We start from the raw sequence: 6,722 nt of genomic DNA, 5'->3' as shown, positions 1-6,722 counted from the left end.
TTAGACATGGAGCCTGTCACCCACCCAAATCCTACCCTTTGTCTCTAGATTGGCTCCAGAGCGCCCCCCCTCCAATTCCCTGTTAGAGTTGCCAAGCAACCTTAGAAGGGTAGCTGAGATATTTTCTTTATTACAAGCAAAGGGAAGACAGAATTGTGGTCCCAGAGCGAGGCATTAGGGTGCTGAGGGAAGAGGGCACCCTGTGCTCTGGAGGGGTACACTGTCCCCCATGGACTCTGAGCACCGGCAGCACAGGAACAGGACCCCAGAGTCCATCTGAAACAAGAAGACAGAACAGAGGGGTGGGAGGTGGAAGGGGCTGGCAGAAACCATTCCAGACTGAATAGTGCTACATGACAAGGCAGGCACCTCCCAGAGACCCAGGCCTTCCTGTTATCACCAGCTATGTTATCTGCATTAAGTCATTTTCTTTCTTTGGTCCTGTGTTTTCTCCTTGATAAAAATGGGGAGTGTATTATCTCATTTAACCATCATAAAATGTGATGGTGTGTGATTCCTCCTCTGTTTTACTGGTTAGGGACAGAGGCTCAAAGATGTGACACCAAGTGCCTAGCTGATAAGGTCAAGGTGCAATTCCTCAGCCCAGCTAGTTTCAAATAACAGCTTTACTGAGATTACATATTACACAATTCGCTTGCCCAAAGCGTGCATTTCAACATCTGTATCCAACTTATTTTATTCATGTTTTGTTTTTTCAGTTTGGTGGTGGTTTGTTTGTTTGTTTGTTTGTTTTTTGAGACGGGGTTTCTCTGTGTAGCCCTGGCTGTCCTGGAACTCACTCTGTAGACCAGGCTGGCCTTGAACTCAGAAATCTGACTGCCTCTGCCACATATCTACCTTGTATCTATAGAGTTCCCCATTGTGAATATCTCCTATACGTGTAACCAGACAGCATGCCCAAGTCCTAGTACCTTCCAGCAACTCCAACCTCCAGAGGGGATGGAGTCACAGAGGGGTCAGGGGAAGGGCTTAGTCTCTCCCAGCCTTGTGCTCTTGGTCTGTAAACCAGAGAGACAGCCTCTCTCCCAGGGATGTAGCAGTGTGTGACAAATGTCTAGCCAGGTGCTTGCTACTCAGTATATCATAGTTTATGGATAACAGGGGTCTACGCTTGTTTGATCCTGACCTAGGCACCTATTAAGGGTGAAATGTTCTTCTAGGTGCTGGAGACAGTGTTGAACAGGACATGATCCTGTCCATACAGGCCATCCAGTCTAGTGCAGAGATAGACAAGATAGCTCATAAACTGGACACATACAGAGTAAGACAGATCAGGAAAGACAACATCACAGTGTGATGGTGGAAGCCTGCTAGTCAGATGGTGTCAGACTTCTTTTTGTACTGAGAGTAGAGTTCAAGGCTTTGCACATGGTAAGCAAGTGCTCAGTGACTGGACTCTCTCCCCAGACCTACCAATGATTTTGAAGCTTCTCTAAGTGGCCTAGGCTGTGTTCAGACTTGGGATTCTTCTGTCTTAGCTACCCGAGTTGCTGAGATTGCAGTTGTGCAGCCCCATGTCTGGCTCTCACAATGGCTACTTTGCACTGAAAGGCTTGCTTATACCCTCCCCACAGAGAATATCTTCTGCAAACTGCAACATGAAATACGGAGTGAAGGGATCCCAAGTGGGGGCAGGGGACTTAGCATCTATGACTTCATGTGATGGGTTATAGATTTATTTCTAAAGTTGGGCCACCTGGCCAGCTACCACTAGAGAGCACTCTGTAGAGTCCCTGAAGCTCAGAGTGAGCCAACTTCAGCCCAAGGGGGTATAGCCAGGAGCAAGGCTTTCCTGTGTTCCAAGCTGGCTTCCAGCCAGGTCAGAAGGAAACTTAGATTGACAGGAGCCAAGACCAGAGTTCAAAATGTCCAGCAGAGATCTGGGTTCTGGGGAGCCTGTAGCCACAGCTGCTCTTGGGTGCATGCCATTCATGCTCTGAGCTTTGGGCTTGCCTCTGAAGCTCAGCGTGGTGGAGCCCTTCCAGGCTTCTTAGGCTCCCTACCGCTGCGCGCCTCTGATTCCACCCCAGCAGCTCAGCTGACTGGCTATGAACATTCACATCCTCACTCTGCACTGTTTCTATTTTGTTTATGCTTAACTTTTATTACATTTACTCCTTCTGTGTGGATGGGTGGATGCTTATACAGGGCCGATGTGGGCGAGAAGACGGTGTCCAGGAGACAGCTCCCTCCGTCTACCATGGAGGGCATGGGAAAAACTTAGGGGATCTGTCTCAGCAACACTTTACCCACTGAGTTTGTCTCACCTGTTTCCTGGTTTTAAAAAACTCAATGCTTGCCAGGCAGTGGTGGCTCACGCCTTTAATCCCAGCACTTGGGAGGCAGAGGCAGAGGCAGGCTGATTTCTGAGTTCAAGGCCAGCCTAAAAATAAATAAATAAATAAACCTCAATGCTGGGGTTCAAAACTGGGACCTTGGGGATGCTAGGCAAGTGACAAATGTCCTGCTTTGTGCCACATTCCCTGTCCTCGTATTTCTGTTGTTGTTGTCTTTTCTTTTCTTTGGTTTTCTAAGATTAGGTTTCTCTGTGTAGCCCTGGCTGTCCTGGTACTTGATCTGTAGACCAGGCTATCCTCAAACTCAGAGACTCACCTGCTTCTGCCTCCTGAGTGCTGGCATTAAAGTCATGGGCCACTGCCACCCTGCTGTAATATGTGCTCTTAACTACAGGGCCTCCTCTCCTGTTCAAGCTTTGAAGTTTTACTCCTGCCGCCTCAGTTTTCCCAAGTTCTAGTATTACAGGCATAAGCCAGCACACCTGGCTTTTTGCCCAATTGTCTTAAAGTTGGTTTCTTTTTCATCTACCCATTCATTCATTCATTACATTAGTAAAGCATTCATTCGTGCGCTTTATCTGTCATTCATTCAGCAGATGTTTCCTGAGCACGTCCTTTGTGCTGGGCAGTGTTTGCTCCAGTCCGTGGCAAAATGCCTGTCTTGTGGGAAGTGTGCAAGTGTACACACTGCTGTTTTCTTTCTGAGAGCTGATTTTTTTTCCTGCCCCACTACACTCCCCCACCCTCTCTCCTCTCTCTCTGTGGTTTTGTGATTTTTTTTTTTTTTTTTTTAAGACAGGGTTTCTCTGTTCTTGCTGTCCTGGAACTCACTCTATAGACCAGGCTGGACTCAAACTCAGAAATCTGCCTGCCTCTGCCTCCCAAGTGCTGGGATTAAAGGTGTGGTCTCCCACACCTTGCTTGTGAATAGAGAACTGGTTTTCATTAAAGGCTAGATGGGTTGAATGCACACTGATGCCTAAACATGTATGTGTATAGCTCCATGCACACATGTGGTAGAGATGTGATAAAGCCTTCCTCATTGGAAGCAGGTGCCAATGTTTGGATTTTCCCAACACAGCAGAAGGCAAGTATAAGGAGATTACATCATACAAGCTGTACCAAGGCTAAGAATCCATAACTTCCCTAGAAGCCCATGGTAATGCTGCTTCTTCAGGAAGTTTCCTTCTTTCTTCCTGTTGGAGTGAATCTCTGCCTTCTACAATCTCAGAGAAATTTGCCAACACTTTAGAGCATCCCCTGGCTCTGCTTCTTGCAGTGGGGTTGGTTAGAAACCTAGATGTCTGTCTGTCCACCTGTCCACTGGTTGGGTACTTCCGGGGAGATAACTCCTCCCTTAGCTGTCAGTGTACACACTAGGTACTCACTAACTGATGCTCAATGTAGACTGGCATGAACATGATGGACCCCACCCTGCTATGCCAGCTTTCTCCAGCAAACCAGTAGTAGCTTAATTGGTCTGATTCAAATCATTCAACTTCTCTGCTCCCTGCCCACTTTATCCCCAGAAATCTTTAAACATGTAAACGTGCACTTACTTGCCTAGGGCCTTTCACGATCCCTAAAGCATTTAGGGTAAAATCTTCCCAAAGCCCCACTAAGCCTGGCAGGGTGGGCCTCTGATTCATCTGAAACTCTCAGAGTTCCAGACCCAGGGAATCCCATCTCTACTCAGAACTCATGATCTTGCTTGCTTGCTGATCATGAGGCCCTGGAATCTCTGCCTGGGACAGTGTCCAGTGTCCTTCTTCACCCACACACTCTTAATTTTCTTCCTCTGGACTTCCATTCTCTATGATCTGCTTCCAATGTAGCTGGGTTACTCCTCTGGGAATGCCTGTCCTTCCATAAATGTGAGGATTTTCACCAGCTCCCCATCCCCTGTGGATGAGGGTGGAGCAGCTTGAGCTCAGACTTACTTACTGTGTAAGTAAGTAAGTAAGTACTTACTGTGGATAAGTACTTACTTGAGGCTTTTGGTTAGATTCCTAGTAGCACAAACCAAACCAAACCAAACATGCAGTAGTAACGTGGGAGAGATGGCAGGAGCAAACTGCCTTTTCCTGCTCTCAGTTCTTGCAGTTTCATGCCCAATCCACTCAGGCTATGTTCACACCAGACTGCAGTGGGTTATGATTTATACAGCCTCCTGGAAGCCACTGCCTGGAGCACATATAGGCCAGCTCCTTTGTAGCTGCTACTGAAAGACCAGGAAAATCTTTTACAGTAGGTTGGGCAACCTCCCATCCCTCCTAGCTATTGGGCTGTTTATCTGTAAAATGGATCTGATAACAGACCGACTTCGAAGGTTGTTGCCAGAATCCAGCAAGTTGCTGCCTTTCTTAATCACTCAATACACGAGATGGGTTTTGCTATACTGCCCAGGTTGGTCTGAAACTCTTGGTTTCAAGTGATTCTCTTACTCAGTTGCCCCTCGTAGCCAGAGACTATAGGCTCTTGATGCCTGGCACACAGCGTACTTACTGTCAACGCCAAGGAACTTGAGATTTAGCTAGCAGGAATCCCGCCCTTACAAACCCTGAAACCATGTTTTGTCAATGTTAAGAAAAACTCCAAAAGTTTGTGTAGTTGATTTTTAAGTCACAGGACGTGCAGATGCCTCCATACATTTAATGAGTGGTTAAGGGAAGGCACTGAACTAGGTAGATTCCCGAGGCACGGAGATCCACCCTATCGGCCTCCTGTACCAGTGAGGAGAGCCAGGCAAATGTAAGCACAATGCCGCTACACGCATGGCAGGGATGCCCAGAGTATCTTAGGGCAGGTGTGCAGGGTGTGCCATGGAAGAGGCAGTGTTTGGGAAGCCTGGGGTGGAGAGAAGGCAGGAGGCATGAAGACCACCACTCACTCCCCTCTGGGATGTGACTCTCACTGGGGTGATGATCCCCAGGCTGCTTTCTGGGGCTGGGGATCTGGATGGTATGCAGACAGCAAACCAGACCTCTTCTGTCTCAGACCCGTTCAGGGTACACATTAGATCTTCCACAGAGTTCCTGAACCTCTGGATGGGTGGGCCATCCAAAGAAAGACACGGGAGACAAGCATTAACAGATTGCCCACCCTTTCACACACACCTGTATCCCTCATCCGTTGATGCTGCAGCTAGGGGTTCAGGACTCTGGGAATCAAGCCCTTGTCTTTAGGGAGGGGAGGGGTAGCCTCCAGATCCCTCTTGGGGGTGTGGTCTCTGGAGACTGCATCTTCAGCCTGTTGGTTGGGACTGTATGATTCCTCCTTATTCTTCGGATAAGCGGTCTAAGGAGGTGACCCTCTGACCTCTAGACTGCTACCCCCTCACACTATGGAGAAATCCCTGGGAAGGAGCTTTAAGGAGTGAGGACTCAATATAAAGATGTAACTGGAAGGAAGCTTGGGCCTTAAAAGATCCTGGGGTCTCCTGGTTACTCTTGGGGAACTCAGCCAAGCTCAGAGAGGCCTCATTCAGGTCCAGAGTCCAGAACCGAGATGTGGGTGCCTGGCCCTGGAGGGAGGGGGGCACCGGCAAAGGGGTCAAGCTGAGCGAGCAGGCGGGGCATTGGGAGTGGAGGGTGCTGAGTGGGGTGGGAGGGCACAGGGTCCTGCCGGTGCAGAGTGGGGGGAGCGGCCCCCAGGGAGGGGCATGCTATGTCTTTAAGAGCTGCCTGAGCGCAGGTTGCAGCTGCCTGGCCAGCCCGAGAGACAGCGGAGATTCATTACCCGTCGACACAATGACCATTGATGGCCCCGTGGCGTTATTCAAATCCAGTACCAATTGCAGCCGAGCCCCTTTCTCCGCGCCAGGCCCGTATTGTTGGAGCGGCCCACTAAAAGCCCGCCCCGGCCCCAAGCCGCCAGAGGCGCCCGCTCGGGTTCAGCCCTGCGCCTCGCCAGCACGCCGGCTCCCAAGCCCGGCTCCCCGGGCGCTGCAGGTGACCCGGCGGCACATTCCGGCGCTCCCCGCTGCCCGGGCTACCACCACCCGCGACTCAGCCACAAGGAAGCAGAGAGCGCCCGAGCCGGTGCGTGCGCGGGGCCAGGCTGGGGAGGGGTCCCCCTGAGTCCAGCATCCCAGACCCGGGGCTCAAGAGACGCCACTGGCCTCGGGCACCAGTTTTCTGGATTCCCAGAGCCCAGCCTGGGGGCGGGGAGAGGGTACTGGGGTTCCCTGGGCCTGACAGGATATTCCTCCAAGCTGGGGCCGCCCAGAGACACAACGCGGGTTACTCTAGGGACCCTTGGCTACTATGGGAAGGAAACAAGCCGTGGGGGCGATGGGGATGCCCTAGCAGGGCCGGGATCTGGACACCGGCTTGTCCACCTTACCGCGGGACGGGCTGCGATTGCCGAGCTTCTGCGAGGTATTCCGATACGCAGCTCCAGAGA

The sequence above is a fragment of the Arvicanthis niloticus genome, chromosome 2 (assembly GCF_011762505.2).
Source record: "Arvicanthis niloticus isolate mArvNil1 chromosome 2, mArvNil1.pat.X, whole genome shotgun sequence".
Taxonomy (NCBI): Eukaryota; Metazoa; Chordata; class Mammalia; order Rodentia; family Muridae; genus Arvicanthis; species Arvicanthis niloticus.
Note: the sequence above shows the minus strand (reverse complement) of the source record.